Here is a 22,525-nt window from a genome sequence, read left to right as displayed (position 1 = left end):
ATAGTTCCTAGATCCAGCCCCCGATAGGGAGTCTCAGACGATGGATCGTATCGGGAAGTGGATGCTTGCTTCAGCTACCTTTTCTATAAGGGCGCTGAATTACTTGGCCCATGTAATTAGACTTCAGTGGTATCTGGTGAAAGAATATGCTGAGTCTCCCCCTGAGTCCATGTCGGCCGAGGACAAACTGACTTTCTGGCTCATATGGCCACTCTCAAATCTGTCTCTAACACGTCTGTGCGGCTACTTTCCCATGCTACGGAAGGAGCCGCTAGAGCCAGCGAGTCCAGTATCGCCTTAAGGCGTCACACCTGGCTCTGGCTTTGTGACTTTGCGGAAGCTTTCAAGGCATCCTTCGTAAACACACCCTTCGGTTCTACTCTGTTTGGGAAGACCGTCCACGACACATTGGTTCAGAGTGAGAAAGATGGGAAGACACTGTCTGCCGTCGGAGTCCACTTCTCAACTCCTCAAAGGTCCTTTTCTAGGAACCAGAGAAGACAAAAGAAGATGTGGTTCTGGAAGTCTCAGCAGTCTCGTTACGCTCCAGGCCTTTCGTCCTTCAGAGGCAGAAGGGGACAAGGTGGACACCGGCCCAAAGGCAGAGGGGTGCCGAAAAATTTTGGGTCGTGGGAACCTTTTTCTGACTGACCCACGCAGCAGCCCTGAGGGGTTGCCCGACTGCTCCTCTCTGGAGGCAGTCGGGGGGCATTTTTCGAAGCACTTGCCCAGTGGGAGTCCATAACATCAGATCGCTGGGTGCTTCGAATAATATCCAGAGGTTACTCTATCCCTTTCATAAATATGCCTCCTCAGTCGAGGCACCTCCCCGATGTACCACCCAGTCAGAGGGAAGCTGCAGCTTTAGAGGTAAAAAAGCTGCTAGAAAAAAGGGCCATCCAGCACATCTCCCCAGGACAATCCGGATTTGGCAATTACTCCAGGTTCTTTTTGGTACCAAAGAAGATGGGGGACTTAGGTCCGATCCTCGACCTTTCAACAATGAACCTCTTCATTGCCAAGGAAAAATTCCAGATGGTCACGCTTCAATCCATTCTGCCCCTGCTGCAGGAAAGGGACTGGATGTGCTCCATAGACCTCAGGGATGCATACTTTCACATTCTCATGGACAGGCATTCCAGGAGGTTTCTCCACTTCCGGCTAGGGACCAGTCATTACCAGTTCAGGGTCCTATCCTTCGGTCTCACCACAGCCCCCCGGGGTGTTCACCAAGGTCATGGTAGTTGTAACGACCCACCTGAGACTTCAGGGAATACAGGTTTTTCCTTACCTAGACGACTGGCTCCTTACCGCCTCCACCAGGCATCTACTCTGCTTAGCCAGTGATTGTTTTCTACTTCTAGCATCTCATTTGGGGATCATCATAAACTTAAAGAAGTCATCCCTCCAACCAGTCCAAGTGTTGGAGTTCATAGGAGCCAGGATAGGCACTCTTCAAACCAAGGCCTTCTTGACGTCAGACAGACTTCGCAGTTTGACCTTACACGTTTTAGCCCTTCTTCAGTCACCTGACCTGTCAGCGGAGTTAGTCCTGAGAGCTCTAGGGTCTATGGCAGCTGCAATCAACCTCGCACCCTTAACTCACTTACACATGAGGATTCTTCACTGGACATTGCAGGTTCAGTGGTCCAGCCTTCATCACCCGTTGGACTTGCCGATTCCTCTCAGCAGAGTTTGCAGAAATTCCCTCATGTGGTGGCTCCACTCCCGGGACCTTCGGGAAGGACGGCAGTTTGTTATGCCACAACTTCAAGCCACGGTGACCACGAATGCTTCTCGCCTTGGGTGGGGGGGCATTATGCAGGCAGAACTGTTCAAGGTACGTGAACTCAAGCCCTTCATGCGTTTCTCCCTCCAGGGACTATTGTGATTCAGTCAGACAACATGTCGGTGGTCTGGTACATCAACAAACAGGGGGGACCAGGTCTTACCCTCTTTGTCGAGAGGCCATGAGAGTTTGGGATTGGGCGATATCCACCAACCGATTTCTTTTAGCAATGCACATTCCGGGTCGGTCCAACATACTAGTGGACAAACTGAGTCAAGCTATCCTTTCGCCTTATGAGTGGTCTCTGAATCCCTTAGTAGTGAAACAGATCTTCCGCAAGTGGGGTCAGCCTTGCTGCGATCTGTTCGCGTCACCTTCAAATGCGAAGTGCAGTGAGTTTTTTGCTCTAATTCCCCCTCTGGGGGAAAGCCCCAGGGATGCTCTAGTCCATGCTTGGCCACCCGGTCCTCTGTATGCTTATCCTCTTCCATTAACAAAATTCTTACAGAAAGCTCATCGGTTGGGGAACAAGGTTATCCTCGTAACCCCATTCTGGCCTCGTCAAACCTGGTTCCCGTGCCTGCCGTCTTATCTTATAGCTCCTCCCTGGATCTTAGATCCCATCCCGGATCTAATATCTCATCCTTCAGGATTGAAACCCCCGAACTTGGTCGATCTCAAGCTCTCATCGTGGTTGATCCAGTTCCATTAGTTGCTAGGACTCCTGGTATCTTGTCTGCAGTTAGGTCTATCCTGGTGGCGGTGCATAAGCCGTCTACCAGGAAGGTTTACAATAGTAAATGGAAGCGTTTTCTATTTGGGCGTCTCATAGGAATTTGGACCCTTTCACTGCTCCTATCCCAGAAGTGCTTGATTTACTGTCGTATATTTTTCAGCAAGGGGCCAATTCTTCTTCTGTAAAGGTTCAAATGACTGCTATCTCGCATTTTCACATTGGAGATAATCTCAGTCCCCTCGCTTCCACCAAGATTTGTAAGACCTTTCTGAAAGGTACGTTTCTCTTGAGACCCCTTGTTAGGAACCCCATCCCTGCTTGGGATCTAACCTTGGTCCTTCAAGCTCTAACTGGACCTCCTTTTGAACCTGCTTCTGTTGATTTGAAATTCTTGTTCTGGAAAACTGCCTTTTTGGTAGCCATTACCTCAGCTAAAAGGATGTCGGAGCTTCAAGCTCTCTGTATTAGAGCCCCATATCTGGTTTTCCATAAGGACAGGGTCTCTCCGAGGACTAAACCCATCTTTTCTACCTAAAGTGGCCTCCGAGACTAACATCAATCAGTCCATTAATCTCCCAGTTTTTTTTCCCTGACCATCAAAACAAAGGGGAGTACAAACTTCATTTGTTAGATGTTTATAGACAGTTACGTTTTTATTTACGCAGAACAGCGGCCTTCCACAAGTCTGATCAGCTCTTTGTCTCTTTTGCTAAACCCTTCTTGGGTAAGCCTGTGTCGAAGGTGACTCTGGCCAGATGGATTTCAAATTGCATTCTACTCACTTATAAACTATCTGGCCTGCCAGAGCCTACTGGGGTTCACGCTCACTCTACCCGTTCTATGGCTACATCTGCTGCATTCTGGTCGAGAATTCCCTTGGATGACATTTGTTCTGCGGCTACTTGGGCATCCTCTCATACCTTTATCTCTCACTATAAATTGGATTTAGTGTCTAGAGGAAGGGCGGCGTTTGGCTCTACAGTGCTCTGGAATATACTTCCTTGAGGACCTCCCAAGTTTTTTGGTAGCTGGGGACTCTGTCCCACAGGTTGATGATCAAATGAAGTTTCCTACTTCAGATAAAGAAGTTATGTACTCACCATAACGTTCCATCTGAGTAGGTAACTTCATTTGTCAGCAACCGACCGTCCCTCCTTCCCCCTAACCTGGTTCTTTGGTTTCCTGATCACTGGGATGGTTTATCCAGGTCATTTGTTAATCCTTAGGTTAGGATTCTCCAGGTTGTTGTTTTGTCATGGTGAGATTATATAGATGGGCAAACGCGATCTGGGGATTGGAATGAGGTGGCAGGGCATTATGGGTAAGGGGGTGGAGCTTGGAGCTCAGATCTCTAGCTTGGAAAGCTGCCGGCTCGGATCCATGTCGGATCCGATACCCACAGGTTGCTGACAAATGAAGTTACCTACTCAGATGGAACGTTATGGTGAGTGTAACTTCTTTGTTCTGTAAGTCTATGCACCCAACAAAAATATTGGTAAACTCCTCTACAGCTACTCCGTGGCAAATGGTTGGAATAAATTACCACTAAGTATTAGACAGATCTCTAACCCCAACTCTTTCAAAACACCACTAAAGGAAACTCTACGTATGTCATGGATATGCTTATGCTATAACCTAACTTAATCCACCTCCCCTTCTATAGGAAAAACAAAACAAACGGACTGGCCGCAAACTAGAAATTAAAAGAAATTTGTAACACAGCTCAGTGCGTGAATGACACAATAGAGGCTATTAAAATTAGCGCTTTCTTCCACTTTATTAAAAACGTGAACTTCTTCAGAAAAAAGACAATGTGCCCTCCCAAACACATGTCTTATAAATCTTTTAAACAGGATGTGATGTCATAAAACATTTTAACATTGAATACATTAAACTACTTTGTAATAAATATTAATAGTACTTGTATGTACCAACAATTTAAAAATGTTCTATATATATATAAATCAATATAGCCCTACTTGTAAACATCCTCTCATACTGGTGGAAACTACATGTGGTCATAAATAATGAATGTGTTTATTTATACCCTGAACAAATGTAATAAATTGATGTGTGCACAAACAATGTGTGCTGGATGAAACAATCTACTTATACAAAAATATATATATATATATATATATATATATATCTCCACATAGACTAACATTATACAGATAACACTAGTTAAAATGAATAACCTAATAATATCTATCTAACAACATAGTCAATACTAGTAAAAACATCCCAGATAGTTAATATCTATACTAGTGTATAGGTATGTGCACATCGATTGTTAATTATTTGTATTGTTGTTAGATAGATATTATTAGGTTATTCATTTTTAACTAGTGTTATCTGTATAATGTTAGTAAGTAGATTATTAATATTTATTACAAAGTAGTTTAATGTTTTTCCAGAGATTTGAAATGTAATATATACTTTTATTTCAAAAAAAGAATTGAGAATTTATGACATCACATCCTGTTTAAAAGATTTATAAGACGTGTTTGGGAGGGCACATTGTCTTTTTTCTGAAGAAGTTCACGTTTTTAATAAAGTGGAAGAAAGCGCTAATTCTAATAGCCTCTATTGTGTCATTCACACACTGAGCTGTGTTATAAATTTCTTTTAACCTCCCCTTCTATAAATACTATTGCAGCAACCTTTTCTCCCAACTCTCTCTGCCTCTACTTCTAATAAAGTCTACTATCAGTAGTTCTTAAAGCTTCCACAGCTGTAGTCTTGGAAATAGGCTCTTGCCCTCAGTTTATCTCCTGTTTATATATTTGCTACTTTGTTTTACAAACTTACCTGTATTTTCTGCATTCTGCTTACTATTGTATGAAACCATACTATATTATGTTTTCAATTTAATGACCATTTTCTATCATGTTGTTTCAGCATACATCAGATACTTATTGTAATTTTAGTTGTAACTCTGTCATATGATTACTTTGCTACTTGTACTTTTTGAAGCTTTTCTCCTTGGGCCTCTGCTGAAAAAGGGCTAATTCCCAGCCATACTAACCCGGTCAACAAATGTCAAATAAATTCAAACTCTGTTCCCTCTTTTGCTTCCTCAGGCTTATATTCTGTCTCTGGATCTCAAGGATGCTTATCTCCATATTCTGATCCATCCTGTTTTAAGGAAGCTTTTGCATTTCTCTGTTGCTTCCTGGCATTTTCAGTTCTCTTCTTTGCCCTTTCACCTTTCTACTGCCGCAAGGTTATTCACCAAATGCCTCACTCCTGTGATTGCATTTTGTAGGCTTCAGGGGATCCAAGTATTTCCTTACTTGGATGACCTGCTGATTCAGGCATCCTTTCCAGAGATATAGTTGCAAAATCTTCATTTTTCCATTTCTCTTCTTCAGACTGGAGTTCTCTGATTCCTTCTCAGGACCATGTTTTTCTGGGTTGCAGGATTCAACTGGTGCCTATGCTGGCATCCCTGCCTCCTCCTAAGACCTTAACTCTCATTTCCTTCTTTCAAACTCTTCTTCCTCTGGCCTCCATTACAGCCAGGGAGTTTCTGAGAGCTCTGGGTTTCGTGACGTTCACCATCCCTATGCTCCCTCTGGCCAAACTCCACATGAGAAAGTTTCCTGAAGTCAGTCCGGCTTCAACATGCACACCCTCTTGACTTGGTAGTTCCTCTTCTACCTTGCTGCAAGAAGGAACTCCTCTGGTGGATCCAGCAGTTGTCCTTAAATCCAGGGGTCAATTTTCATGCCCATGTTTCCTCTCAGAAACCATTCGCAGGCACGTCTGGCGTGGGATGCGGAGCAGCTTTTGGCTCCCTAAAGGTGCAGGGGGTTTGGTCTCCTTTTCAACAGAAGGAGCACATCAATGTCAAAGAGATGACAACTCTTCTGCTGGCTGTTCAGCTTTTCATAGTCTCTTCTCCCCAGAACCTCTCAAGATATTTAAAGACAATACCACAGTGATGTGGTATATAAACAAACAGGGGAAGCAAGATCTTATCTTCTTTGCTGGTTGGCACTCCTGGTATAGGATCCTGCTGTCCAGTATCAAGTGAGTCTTCAGGCAGTTTGCATTCCTTCAGGGCAAAACATAAAGTCACTGTTAATACTCACCTTTACTACAGGATATGTACCCAAAGAATGACGTACAGCAACAGTGGTCCCGCTCCACAAAGGTGGTGCCACAACAGACCCCGGGAACTATTGCCCTATAAGCCTGACTAGTCTGGTCTGCAAAGCTATGGAGCGTATCCTCATGGAACTCATAAACAAAGACATTGGGAACCTCCAGACACTGGACTCTACCCAATTTAGCTTTGTTAAGGGCAGATCTTGCCTCTTAAACCTAGTTGACTTCTTTGAAACAGTTACCAAGGCCGTAGATGAGGGGAAGGTAGTCCACACAGCCTACCTGGACCTCACAAAAGCCTTTGACACAATACCCCACTCAGGCATCATAAATAAGCTTACCAGCTTAAATATCAACCCCTATGTCACAAGATGGATTGCAAACTGGCTTGGATAGAACCCACATGGTTAGAATTGCAGGTGCCTTGTCAGACTCTAAACCAGTTACAAGTGGCATCTCACAAGGCTCAGTCCTGGGACCTCTCTTGTTCGGTATATACTTCTCTGAGGTACAGGCTAACATGGGAGGAGTATGGCTGACCAAGTTCGCAGATGACTGCAAACTGGGAGCCACAATCGACTCTCCAGCTGACACAAGCATCCTCCAAAAGGGTCTCACAGAGATGGATACCTGGTGCCAGGGCCACAGCCTCAAGCTAAATGCCAAAAAGTGCATAGTCATCCCCTTTGGGGAAAAACAAAGTGCCCACAAATTACCACATAGGTGGTAATCCATTAAGTACAGAAGAAGTAATTAGGGATTTGGGGACCCAAGTAGATAGCAATCTCTCCTTTGACAATCACGTTGCCAAAGTGGTTAGAAAGACCTTCTATATAGCCCACCTTATCATAAAAGGGTTCACATCGAGATCGAGAGAGGTCATTGTGCCCCTCTACTCATCACTTATCAGGCCCATAATTGAATACAGTGCCCCATTTGGGATGTACCTTACCTGACACCTGCAGCAACTGGAGAGACCCCAAAAGTACCTCACCAAGAGGATCACAGGCCTTAAACAGATGCCCTATGCAGTTCGACTAAAGAAACTCCAGCTCTACTCAGTTGCTTACCGCCTACTCAGAGGCGATCTATTCCTGACGTACAAAGCTATGTCTAACCCAGATTTAATGGACATGCTCCACCTCAGGAAATCCAAATCCCTTAGAGCTACACGCTCCAGGGACTTAAACCTCAGCACAGCAATAAATAGGACATGCTGGAGGGACAAATTCAGATCCCAGAGGCGCCCCTCACTCTGGAACAGAATCCCAATTCATGTTAGGCAGAGCCCCTCGCTTGACCCTCTTCAAGAGAAATCTTGACGAGTAGATGGGAGATCGTAAGTTTACCCCTGGGATCTCTTCTGTGTCCCTGCTAGACAGCAGCACAGTAAACTAACCTTAAAGGGCTATCTTCTGTGACCTACTATACAGAGGCACAGTTAACAAATCTAAAAGGGAGGCGAAAGCCAAACACACTCTGACTAGGCTTATAAATGCCCTAGGGCAGATAGCCTAGTATCTACCTACGAACCTATGTGACAGACTCTCTGATCAGGTCCTTAACTCAATCCTACTAATGGATGCTTCACAGGGATGTGTTTCTGGACATTCTCCACCAGTGGGGTACTCCTCAAGTAGATCTAGTTGCCTCCCCTTTGAACAGACAACTTCCTTTATTTTGTGCTAGAGTCCTAGGTCCTCTGATGTGGAAGGGGTACACCCTCTCTTTTTCTTGGAAGGGGATGTTTCTTTATGCATTCCCTCCCCTTCCCCTCATTCTAAAAGTCCTGTTCAAATTTCAACAGGACACTCCCAAAATCTTGTAGGTGACTTCCTTTTGACCGAGACAGCATTCATTCCCTCTGGCCAGACTTCAAAATCTTGAATCTCTTCAGTAAAAGAGGCATCTTTCTTCTGCATTTAGCCAAGGGCAGTTATCACAAGTTACATCACAGGGTGGGCCTAATCACATAAGACAAAGGATCTCTTATCCATCCTCACCTGTCCATTCTTCAGCTGACACTGTGGGTGATAGGATTTTAATTCCACAGACACCTTTTTTCTGAGGATGTGCTTAGAGTCCTGTAGGAGGCCATGAAACCCAATACTAGGAAATTCTATTTATCCAAATGTAAGAGGTTTTTGTTTGGTGTCTGCCTAGTAACCTGGGTCCACTTACTGTGAATGTTCCTTTGGTTCTTTCTTATTTATGTGAATTGCTCAATACTGGTTTGGCCTATACTTCTGTTAAGGCCCACTTATCAGATATCTCTGCTTGACTGCCTTTATCTCCTCCTTCAGCTTCTAGATTTGAAGCTAAACAATGCCTTAAAGGCATCCTTCATATTAGGCCTCCCAACAAAACCTGTTCCTTCTCTATGGGGTCTTAATTTTGTTTTGGACAAGCTGACTCAGGCTCCTTTTTAGCCTGTTGATTTAGCTTCCTTGCAGCATTGCTGTTGGCAGACTCTTCTTACTTCTGCCAGACAGGTCTCTGAGCTTCAAGACCTTATGGCTTGTCCTTGTTTTTTTTGGTGTTACATAAGGACAGGGTATCCTTGTGTACTAATCATTCTTTTATGCCCAAGGTGGGTAATGAGTTGTCACTTAATCAGTGTATTAATTTACCTACTTTTCACCACTCTCCGCAGTCTGCAAGTGAGAAGATGCTGTATACGTTCTAATAGACTAAGTCTATTAGAAAATCTGATCAGTTGTTTCTTTTCATCCTATGTCCCTAGGATTGGCTGTATCCAGGCAAACTTCTTGCATCTCAAAGGCGGTTTCTTTTTTTTTTTTTTTATTCTTTTCATGGTAAGAACCTTCCTTTTTCTGTAAAGGCTTATTCTACTATGCCTGTGGCTTCTTTTTGTTATTTTTTTCAAGGGTTTGTATACTAATTCTATTCTTGGGGCATCTACCTGGACTTCTGTGCGTACTTCTACCAAGTACAAGTTGGATGGCATTTCCAGAGCTAGAGCTGGTTTTGCTAAGGCCATCCTTCATGTCTTCCTAGAGGGTTCTGTTGGTCCTTCCTCCTTCCAAGTTTCTTCTTGAGCTTTTGCAGTCTCCCAGATGTAAGGAATACTGCAACCAGTGAATGGAAGGACATAGTACAGTTGTGCAAAATCTTACCATAATAGCAGATGTCTTTTTCTTCACTGTTGCAGTATTCACTCCCTCCAGCCTCCCCTAGTTCATTTCTCTTCTGGATGTACTGGTTACCTCTTGGTTTTCCTCAGACTGGCGTTCCTTCTGGGGCTATCAGTTCTGAGGATGGTACTTCTGGACATCACCTTTATGCCCTATGCTATGTGAGGAGCATACATTTGACATACGGCATACCTTAAAGCAACTGAAGGCTTTTGTATACTGGCTAGATGTTGGGCTACCTGAGGCAGAGAATCCCAGACATAAGGGATACTGCAGCAGTGAAGGAAAGGACATCTACTGTTATGGTAAGATTTTATACAACTGTACTTTATTCTGACGAGACGTTAGCCAAGTCCTCTTTGGGTGTTGAGGTTCCCAGAGTGGGCAAGTGAGAGCCACTCCTGCCAGCCCTGGAAATAGGGAACAGGGAAGACTACCCTATTTGGTCAGAATGTTGTGCACATCCCTGTGAAAGCAGCTGCTGCAGTTAATAATGCTGTTAACCTCATTTTTGCTGTCAAAAAGAAACTGAAAATTAAACATGCATCTATTCCTCCTCAAATTTCCTTAGACAGGAGTAGTTTACTGCGTCTGCCTCTGGATTTAATTCAGGCTATTGATCCTTCTTATAAGGTGCTTTCTTGTAAAAGAAAGCAAGATGCCTCTTTTAATGAAGAGATTCAAGATTCTGAATCTGAACAGGAAGATTAAGGGACAGGTACAGAATTGTCTACTCCGATTTCTGACTCAGACTTTATGGAGAGCTTGGTTTCTGATTCTTGCTAGGTGGGGTGGGGGTCTGTTTCTTTGAGACTGTTTCCAGACTATGCCAGTGTTTTCAGTGGTAGAACAGTGAGGTTTCTCAATCCCTCAGAAAATACAATGAGCCGTCAATAAAAGGAATTTCCAAAACCTTCACCCATTCCTCCAGTTCTGTCAGCTTTGGATGGTGTGTGTGTCTGTGTGTGTGTCTGTGTGTGTGTCACTGCTTGCAGTTTTCGTGATGGTTAGCCTGCTGCCATAAAAAGGCAGATAGCGTATAAAGTTCCTCAGTATTTCACATTTTTATACACTCGTAAACTTGACCCAGAAGGTATCATTTTAGTTAATTTGCTAAACATTTGGTTAATTCCAGTTCTACTCTTTTTGACATGGACGGGAAGGTTATTGATAAGTATGGGAAAATGTATGCTTTTGCAGCTTTGATTTTTAGGCTTATATGTTAGTTTATCCTGACTAATTGTGACAGTATGAGGAATGCTTTGTCTTCAGTTTCTTATGAGAAAATCTCTCCTTTAAATAATTTAGTTTCTTTATTTTAGAGGTCATAACTCATTGTTTGCACAAAGTATATGGCTCTATTGAAAATTCTTCCAGGGCTATGGCCACTGGCACTGTTTTGTGGAAATTTGCCTGGCTGTATTCGCAGAATCTCCCAGATGATGTGAAAAATGAGATCTTAAACTCTCCTTTGGATGGAGATTTAGGATTTTGGCTTCGCTGCTGTACACGTTTTCAGAGACTAATGAAAGGGATAAGTTGATTTAGGGAATCTGATTCTTCAGCCCTTTTCCAGATTTTCTAAGGGATTCTCTAACCACGTCCAGTTTCCGAAAAAAAAATAAAAATAAACAGTGGCACTAAATGCAGGTGAACAGATGTTTAAAAAGAAATATCAAAAGTAATAAACCACTAGTCCAACTGTTGGAATGTGTTTATTAGAAAACAGCAAAGCTTTCAAGCCACTCAGGACTCATCAGTGTTACAATTAAAAAAACATTCACTTCCTATTTAAAACCAAATCCAGCCTATCAAAGTAGTTGTCACAAACACAACTTAGAGCTTTATAAAATCACATGACAGAGTGGAATCACATGACAGAATAAAAAAATCGTATGAAGTAATAAGTAATGAACAATGAATAATAGCAGCCTACTAATATAAATGTATATTTATATCTATATATAGATTTTATATATATATATATATATATATATATATATATATATATAAATGTATGTATTTATATATATATATATATATATATATATATATATATATATATATATTTATATTATATGTATAGATATACACACATAGCTCGTAACCTTCCATGTCCAAAATGAGGAGCACTAGCCCTCATAATGTGGAACAAATGGGCAAAATGTGGAACACATACTAATGGCTTACCAACAACTTCAACTAGGAAGGTCATAGGATGGTTAAAATATACTTGTTTTACTTGTAAAGAAGATCTTTTAATGAATTAATATGATTAATTTCTATTTACAATGGATTTCACTTAAAAAAATTCCTAACACTGAATGTGTGACAGTCTTTCAATGTGTAACTTTGAGGAACTTCGAGGAACATGAACTTTTTAAGACCCCAAATGAGGTACGTTCCTCGTAATGAGGTACACTTGAGAGGTATTATATATATATATATATATATATATATATATATATATATATATATATATATATATATATATATATATATATATAATATATATAGATATATAGATACATGAATACCTAGATAACAAAACGTTTTTCCCCTTCAAAAGTGGTTTAACTCTATTTTTTACATTAAGTCCAGGTGGTTAGTCCACCCTGAAGAAATTAATCCATCTATATCCAATCAATTCTGTCCTGTTGACTAAACCACCACCATGTATACCTAGATATACTGTTTGTAAAACTGTAACCTTAAGTGTGATCATTGCTAAAGACTGTCATATGCTTATATAATTCATTGGTTTCTCCTTTTCTTCTGATTTCTGGTAGATGGGAAGCTGTACACTCTTTCAATTTCTGATTAGTCTTTCCAACATAGATATAAAATAGATCGGCTCCAAACCATGTGTAGGAATGAAGGCAAGATGAACAACTCACATGGAATGTTATGGTAAGTACATAACTTCTTTTTCTATCTTGTGTAGCCCAGTTATTATACTTTTGAGAATAATATGAAAATTCTGTCAAGAGTTCCTACTACTGAATTCACGTTTTCCGTACAAGATATTTTCATAAATTTCTTCAGAAATCTTTACTTTTTTGCTATATTTTCCCTTCTGTGTCATCTAATGCATCCTCACAATTGCAAATCCAGTTCCATTTCCCACCTGTAAGTAATATTCCCCTGCTGAAAGCTGATTACTTCTCCCCAAATTTTCTTAAGCTCCATAAAAGCAGATTTTTGTGCAGTATAAGTACAGGGTAGTGTAATCCTCCTCCCTTGCCAGTAGCCCCTTACTACCACAAATCTACCATTCTTGTAATTTTTTCCCTCTTCAGTCACTTTTGGAACCTCTTTCCATTTAGTATAATTATTCCTCTTTTCTTTTGTCCCCAATATTGTGCTGAATATCCATCCTGAAATCCTTTCTTCATTAAATTTGTATGCTCTTTTCCCTTCCAAATATATCTTCTGTAACATTTGCACTCTGCATTTGTTAATATAATTCAATGATTTCCTTTTTGCCTATACCTGGCACATGGTTTGCATTCAAAGATAATGTGGGTAGCATAGCCATTATGATAAAAAGCTATCATTCCCACTTATTATATATATGTAATTTTTTTTAATAGGTCTTTCCAAGTTTCATGCTATATACACACACTGTTTGGTATGCTGATCTTTTAACCCCATCTACTGTTAACCCCATCTACTGTTAACTTAGAACAAGCACAGAAAACTATGTACATCTTCAAAAAAATGAAATTTTAACCCTCCAGAGAGGAGAAGTTGCCCCAAATTGTCAGCTGTACTCACAGGCATTGCCTAGCATAAAATTAAAGTTAACAGTGCCGAAGTGCATGCTACAGCCTGTGTTCCCACTTGCACCGAATGCTGTCTGTTTTTTTTCTTATCTGTGTTCCCCTTCCAGATGTAATACACAGCTCCTTTGCTTTCAGAAAACATGAAATTTTAGCCTTAAAAGGTACCTGTCTTCAAATAAAATTATATTGTACACTACCCTATTAAATGCATTAAAGTATTAAGGCTATTCGAAGGGTTGCTATCTCTTATTCCCTTCCCACAATTTCAGACTTTTATTTTCACTGTACTGCTTGCAGTTGTACCTATAAATTTTGCATTTCCTTCAGCAAAGTATTCTCATAACTCTCGATTAATTGCTTGTATCTGCAGACAGCTCATCCCATGTAGTTGCCAGTAATTTATCTTTGTAAACTTCACTGAGAGCAGAATGTACAGTTGCCTTCAGCTGAAGACATCTACTTGCATTGAACATTTGTTAATGGAAAAAACAAGCTAATATATTTTAGGATGTAAGAAAATGAGTATTTTTCATGATTTTCATCATTTTGTCTTATTTTTCAACGATATTTGGTTACAAAAAATACTTCTTTATAGTGTAAGCCAGGGGCATTTATCTAGACATTCACCTTTGTAAAAATAAGAAAAAATATCTACCTATACTATAGTGCACTATTAAACCCTACAGCATATTAGCATTAAAATTGTTTTTATTTAGCCTTTTTTCTCTTGTTATATTGTAAAGCCTGTATTTTTTACAAATAAGTACTTTTTTACTTTTATGTCTTTAACACATTCATTACTCACTGAAAAGACTCTTCTACCTTTAACTCCCACCCAACTACATACGATACAGAACTGCCTTATTGTATATGACATGCAGTTCATTGGAGATTACTAAGCTCGTGTACCAAGATCCTTACAGGCCTAGCCATATTTTACCTGAGTTTCCCAATTTTCAATAGCTAGGTGAATGAAGTTCATAGAAGTATGAGCATGTGCTATGGTATCTAATACCAAATGCCTTTGCCCATGTAGGACATGGGAGTAAATTTATGAATACCCATCCATTGATTTAGGTTGCACTTGAAGAGGGTCAGGGAAGGGCTTTGCTCCATATGAATGGGAAGCTTGTTCCAGAGAAGAGGTAGTTTCTGAGAGGCCTATCTTTTTCTCCAACATGACATATTTATGTCAGAGGCTAGATTAAGATCCCTGGAATGAGTAATCCTTGTGCAGTTTGATTTACTAATGTGTAACATTTCCATCATGGACAGATCTGAGACTGCCCTTTAGGCCAGACACAGAATTGCCTCTTAGTAGTCTGTAGGAGACAGAATTACAGTGGTAGGGTTTTCAGTCTTTCAGCGTAGGACTTGTTTTTATACCCCGAGTTCACTGCAGCTGTTGCAGATGTCAGTCTAGTAAGAATTGAAGCAGAATGTTATTTTGAAAGAAGCTTTATGTTAAGAAATAGGAGCCGAAGGAAGATTTAACTTGGAATATGAATAAAATGCAGTTAATAGTTTAGAATCAAAGAGGCAATATTTTAACTGTCAGTCTGTAAAAATATACTGTCAGTAGCTCATAATTACTGTTATGGAGAAGATAAAAATAAATATTATATAATGCATTTAGATAGCAGGCGTTAAAAGTGGATTAGCAGATTAATCCATTTTAATTAAAAAAAAAATAGAATGTCTTTATCGCCAAGCCGGCTGTGTGCAATTGCACTTATGTTTCATGCTGATGAAAGTTGGCACTAGGTAAGAAAAAATGTACATTAAACTTTTGCATATTTAAGATTGGAATTAGGGTTGATTTCTCCTAATGTATATTAAAGATTCAGAGATGACGTTAAGCATAGATTGTAAGTGATATGATATTATTGGGATATAGTTACTGAGTTTTATTAAATGTAATGAGAGGAAGCAGATAGGAGGTAAGCCAGTAGTAATTCCAGTAATGTGATTTTTTTTTTTTTATCACATTTTTAGTTAAGTGGGTGTGTTCTAGCTAGCCATTGGTATTACAGCCATCCTTTTATCTTCTAGTAGGTGTTATGTTATTCCTTATGGAATCCTCAAACAGTGGCAGTGGACTTTTTTCCTTTCCTTTCCTTTATGAAAGATCTTCAGACAAAATAAATCATGAGAAGAAATTAGTAGTATTTTAAGTATCACTTTTTTGTAGCAAATGTTTTCATCATTTTTCCTTTTTTTTGTTACATCCCCCCACAACCATTTAGCTATCCATCCTGGCTGCTCATTTGCTAAAATCTGTTTGTAGGTTTCGCCAGGCTACTAACAAAGGCTGAAAAAAAGACTGGCATGACCTGTTTGTACACAAATGTGAAATGTCCATCTAAAGCAAAAAACAGAAAAAGTAATAAGCCAAAAGCTAATGCTTCACCACTAAAGAATTGAAGTGATAGCCTGGTCTGGTAGTGTACATGGTTAAAGCCATGACAGCAACCCAGATGACTCATGACTCTTCAGTGGCACTGGTGCTAGAGTAGCTGGGCAGGGAAGGATGAGAGTGAGTATCCAACACCATCCCTCTCTCAGGATGAGAGAGCCGGCATTGGCCTCTTACTGAGTCAGATAGTAAGAGTCCAAGATGTAAGCCAGCCAAAAAAAAAAAAATATGTAGACTTCAAGGATAGATCACGCTGGAAAAACCTGCCATTAAGAGAGGTGTGCGAAAGGATGTAGAGGAGTGACTGTATCCAGTTTGTCACATTGCACTGAATGCTGTCAGAATCAAGAAAACCCATGGAATTTATGTCCTTGATGCAGTAACAGTATGATGCCGAAGATATATACTGGTGCACTTGGCGATACAGGCAGTGACAAATTAGTTGTTAGCAGTATAAAAGCCTGGAAAAGTGTGTATGGTTACAAGACAGAGAACTCTTTGTAGTAATCACAGAGTACAGGACTCTTGGACAGATTCCATATTTTGTACTCGGCATAAAATTAAAATGTTAGTGGTAAGAGCTAGGACATCTACTCATGCAGGAAATGTAGAGAACTTTGAGTGGGCTGGCTGACCAAACTATAGAGTAAGAGAGGATGGAGAATATAGTAACACACCTGGAGAGATGAGGACAGGAAAGTTACCTAGCAAAGGTATCCTTTCCCGATCTTCAAACCCAGACTATGTGGAAAGAAAAATGGTGTTACCATCAAAACCAAGTGAGCAGCAGAAGCCAAAAGGTCAGTAGTTAACTGTAAGAAGAATGGATATACTGTAAACTGACCTGCTGACTTGGTCATTGGAAATAAAAACATTAAAAAGAATGACTTTTTGTCCCCTCCCCTTTTTTATTTCCTTATGGTTAGAGGTTTTTGGTCTTCAATAACCACAGTCAGCAGTAGGGGAGCATGAAGAACTGTTCATGTTAGTTTCATCTGACTACAGAAGATAAGAAAAGACATAGTACTGTTTGTAAACAGTAGGCCTGTTGAGATTCTGGAGAGGTACATTGACCTAAAGTGGGACTATTCAATATTTGCCCCCCCACACTCAATTCACACAGAGTGAATTTAAGTCAGTTATGTGAGTATTTCTAGGGATCCCATTTCATTAGGCTTCAAGATAATATTGCATTATGGAGGACAGGAATATGGTATAAACATAGCAAGTGTAGATGATAGAGAAGATTAGGGGCAGTGCAAACCATAGGTTTGTAGTGAGGTGTATGAGTGTGATAGGATTGACAGATGTAGGCATAGTTTGGTTATATGTTTTGAATTTCACTTTATGCTTGTCTGGATATTGTACAATGCCCAGAATTGATAACATTTGTATCTCTACTGAACATGAGTGTTTAGTAAGTTGGATGACTGTATACACACAGTTCTATCAGATCATGCTCCACTTGAAATACAGGTAGCATTAACTGTTGTTCTGGAAAATTAAAAATATTGGCATCTACCTTGATACTGTTTGAAACTATCTGCATTTGATAAATGGTGTAGATATGTTTTTGAAACAAGTCAAGAGTAATTAAAATGAGATACTTCAGAATGGCTTAAGGTCTAGGATGAAAAACAGCAATCAGTATCAAACTATAATACTAAAAACTTATGGAGCAAAAGAGGGTTGATGTTAAAGGGAAAGAGAGAGAAATTAAGAGTTAGACAAGGGGTGCAAATGCCTGTTAATAGAGAATGGTAAACAGCAATTGTATTTCTCAAAAGCGCGATGGATATGACAAGCTGACATCAGGGCAGTAGAAGGCAACACTGGTTTCTTCAAGGGTGTAAGTTAATTTTTGAAAGCATGAAAGTTGTTTTCACGTGGGGGGACAAAGATAAAAAGAACAGACACCAACTAGAATATGTAGAGCACAGGCATTAAAATGTGTCTTAGCATGGATAACCTTATTTTCAGGTTAGTTAGGGCCGCTGCCTTTTAGGAACAAACATTCCTATTAGGAGGATTACACTTCATTATGTACAAATGTATATTGTCTGTATTATTTTAACACATTGAAGGTGTGTTTAGTTTTTTTTTTGTTTGTTTTTTATTAAAACAAAAACTCTTGCAAAATGTGGCATAGGTTACTATGTTGATAAGAAAATGTACAAAGGATTAATAGGTGTGAATAATGACTTCTTACCATGATGGCTACATTTTCCATATTTTCTTGGAATGTGAATGGTCTCACAGGTATAGACAAAAAAGGAAAGAATATTTATGTTAAGAAATGCAGAGTGCAAATATTAATGCTGCAGAAGTGACTTTGGAAAGAACTGCGCATATCAGTTTGATAAAGAAATTATTTCATGATGGATATTCACTAGAAAATTAGGAACAAAGGAAAAGTGGAGTACTTATATTAATTGCTAGAGGAGTGCCAGTAGTGATAGAAGAGGGGAAAAATATAATGGCAGATTCATGGTAGTAAAGGGCTACAGGCAAGGGATGAGGATTATACTGGCATGTATTTATATTCCACCTAAAACTGTTATTATGGAGCTTAAAAATGAGAAATAATTGGCTTTCAGTAGGGAATATTAGTTATAAGTCGTAACTGGAATTTGATTTGCAACAATAAGGATGTATCTGGGGGGGCCTAGAAGGGGAAAAAAGAAAATAGATTTCTGAAGAAATTAATGAAAGTATTTGGTATAAAAGATGTGAATTCGGTAGCAGGAACTAGGAGAGACTTTACATATTATTCTTCACTGTACAATAACTGGGCTAGATTAGACAGAAGTTATATTTGACAGGAACACATGCAGTTATTTGAGAGCTTTGATCATGTGTCAATAATTACCAAGGTAAAAATACAGGGTAATGAAGTAAAGATGAGACACTGACACCTCCCCACCTATCTGTTAAAATAGAGAGGAATTTAAGGAGTGAGTCGTGGAAATTATTTGGGTGTTATTACGGAAGATGGAAAGTACTCCAGAAGATACAGCTAGTGAGTGGGATAAAAATCAAAGTGGAGTTTAAAAATAGAGTAGACGTAAATGAAAACAAGATCTGGTGAAGAATTAACAAGAATTATTTAGAGGGGCTGACAAAGGTTAACTTATTACGGACTAATGGGAATCTCATAGAACAAGAAGGGGTACAATTGCAGAGCACTAAAGAGAAAATAAAGAAGTACCTGGACAATGTGCATGAGTTTAGAAAGATTGCTGTTAAGCAACTTTTTTTTTTTTTTTTTTTTTATATATATATAAATAACTCCAGAGCACAAAAACTTTTTGCATAACGACCTAGGCAACGGAAAGTAGAAAGGGTTGTTGCCAGACTTAGGGAGCCTGCAACAAGAAAATAACTAGAGATCATGTAGAAATATTAAAGATATTTTGGAAATTTTATGAAATCTTTTATAAATCAGAGATGTGAGGAAATTAAGAAAAAGCACAAATGGAGATATGTATGGAACAGTTAAATATGCCAAGGTTAGAGGTAGATGAGGCTCAACAATTTGCAGTTAAGACAGAGGAGATAAGATAAAAGCAGTGATATGTAATCAATCTGCCGGAAAGTCTCTAGGAATAGATGGTATTCCAGTATAAGTTTGGAACCTGGGGGAAGAGCGGGATAAAGAACTGAAAGGCTTTAACAGTATTTGAAAAGGAGGGGAGGTACCAACATCCCAGAAATAAAGCTGTGGTGGGTGTAATACCTAAAGATAGTAAAGACCTATTTGATCCAGCTTCATGTAGGCCCATTTCAATCTTGAACCATAGTTGTAAACTGTATATGTCTGTAATGGCTAAAGGAATGTCAAAATTGATAGATCTGGACAAGTGTGGTTTTGTGGAGGGGAGGAAGACAGTTGACATTAATAAAACAGTGATCATCCAGAAGGAAGCAGGATGTAAGAAAATTCCAATGTCACTGGTGGGTCTTGATGCAAAGCAAACGTTTGACGATTAAGCTGGGATTTTATGAATAGGGTAGTGGAAGCATTTGCATTTTCTGATACAATAATAAGGTTAATTAGAAGGATATATGAGGGATCGGAGGCAAAAATCAAAATGGGAGGTTCCTGTCTGATAAGTTGTCTCTGAACAAAGGAATCAGGCAGGGGTGTCCTCTTTCCATTTTGTTATTTTTGTTATGTTTAGAATTAGTATTGGCAAAGGAAATAAGGGACATAGAAATTCACAAGTGTAATTAGTGATTTATTTGCAGGTAAAGAAAAAAAAAAAAAATATATATATAAAAATATATATATATATATATATATATATATATATATATATATATATATATATATATTAGATGTAAAGGTAGAGATAAGATAATGTTATTTTTGTACCTGATGGAACCAGAAAAGAAAGTGTTGTGGAACATTCTGAGACAGTTCCATTTTTTTTTGGGGGGGGGGGCAGGGGAGGATATTGATGAAGACAAAACAAAGGTTATTGTCAGAAAAATATGTATTAGTGTATGTATTAGTAATATGCTTAGTGCATTTAAAGCTTGAAAAGGGTTAACACATTTATTCTGTTTCACGCTGCATAAATCTGTACGAATTGCAGAAAGCTTTCTAACCTTGAATTGTCATGAAATATGCGCAACTATTGCTTATGCTTTGAAAACTTACAGGGAAGCAGATAATTTCTGCTTGTTTCAGGAAAATAATGAATAGAACAATACCACTTGTGTTAACGTTATGAGACTTAGACAAGCAGTTCCGCTTGTGCTGTGAGAAAATACACAGCTGCAGAAGGTTTAGATAATCAGAATAAAGACTGCTTGAAAATATGAACTGCAATCAGCATTTGCTTGTGCCTAAGTTAAAGAAGTACCTTGAAATGTAACACATGTATTAGAACTACACAACAGAAGCTTGTAACGGGCTAGGGCCCACCAAGGCCAGGTTGTTTTTCTCAAAATCCAGTCATGTCAGCAGAAAATCTGAGTAACATCTGCTGTAGAACAATACTGAAAGTTGTGTTTGATTATGTCAGCCATAGAAGGCAATGTCTTGTAGAACAGTATAAGAATAGCATACTTCTTGTTAGTAGTTAGGCAAAATCTTGTATTTGCATGTTTTTGTCTCCTTGCAGCAAGTTATTAAATGTGCCTTAACTGAACCTTACATGTATTGGTCTTTGAAGTTTTTTCCTTTGACAGTTATAGCTATAAACTATGTACTCACATATGAATTGGTTCAGCTATCCCCACATTTGTGGAGACATAAGATGAAGTATTTAGGAGTATGGATTGAAAAGATTTCTGTTATGGCAGCTAAGGATATGTGGGAAGAGACTAAACAAAAGGTAATACAAAAACTGAGAAACTAGAGGCTCTTGCCTTTGGCTGTGGATAGCAAGATACAAGCAATAAAAGGTTTTAGTCCCTTTCGTTTTATACAGAGGTCAGGCATATGTTTATCAACCAACAGAGAAGTCATGGATAGTAATTAATAAAAAGCTGAAGGATTTTATTTAGGAGGGGAAGAGGGCAGTCGTTAAGTGGAATAAGTTGATCCTCCCAGTAGAAAATGAGGGTTTAGGATTACCTGATTTGAAGGGGTATTTTACAGCTGAACAGTTAGGCTCTTGTACATAACACAACCAAAAAGCTACAGTTCGAAGGGATGATGGTGAAGCAAGTGGGATAATTCAAGGAGAGAATGGGATTTTGGACACAGATCTTTAAGGAGAATAACAGTCATACAGAGTATGATTATTAGAGGTCTGAATGGAGAGATAAGTCAGCAAATAAAGGAGAGGATTATTGCTGAAATTGAGTTCATGCTCAAATCTTGGTGATTACCTTTGCAAGGTGGACCCTGTTTTCCAGAAAATCTTACCAAGACGTAACTGATATACAGACCTTATTTATATAGCCTATATCATGGACAGAAGTAGGTTAAAAATTGAAAAAAAGGTAGCTGGGTGCACAAGACCAAGGATAAAAAAGTGCCCAATCCTGGTAGGCACACTGGTGCCAGGACTAGAAAAGATGACAGTGTAGAATCCTCAAAATACAGAAACATTCCTACAATGGGACCAGGTCAGGCCCATGGAGGGGATGGGCCCCCCTGTTGTAGAAGGAAGCAGTAGTCCACAAAAATCACAAAAACTGATAGGCCAAAGAAGAGCCATAAAGACAATAAAGTGGTATACTGAGGATAAGAAGGACATTATATATTGTTACTATTATGCAAAAAGCCCAGAATGTCCAGACACAAGATAGACAAAACAATTAAGAGAGAAATTAGAGGAAAGAAAAATACTTCCACAAGAAAAACCATCAGAAGCTTCAAATAAAAAAATGTATTCATTAATATAACAGATTTGTGAAAAACAGTGTGTGTATATATATATATATATATATATATATATATATATATATATATATATATATCAAGAATATTTGTGATCTATTTGATAAAAGAAGCATCTAAGGAAGCGCGAAAATAGAAACAAAACAGAGATTTTTGGAAAGTATAAAAAAGAAATA

The 22,525-nt window shown here is 39.2% G+C and overlaps 1 protein-coding gene across 1 annotated transcript in view; it reads left to right on the top strand.

Annotated features, from left to right (window-relative positions):
* Positions 1-22,525, top strand: part of LOC122811112 — a 1,431,540-nt gene that overhangs the window by 836,813 nt on the left and 572,202 nt on the right. The window lies entirely within an intron of this gene.

Source organism: Protopterus annectens, chromosome 9.part0 (assembly GCF_019279795.1).
Source record: "Protopterus annectens isolate FY-2018-M chromosome 9.part0, PAN1.0, whole genome shotgun sequence".
In the NCBI taxonomy this organism is placed as follows: Eukaryota; Metazoa; Chordata; order Ceratodontiformes; family Protopteridae; genus Protopterus; species Protopterus annectens.
Note: the sequence above shows the minus strand (reverse complement) of the source record. Positions and strands in the feature narration are given on the sequence as shown.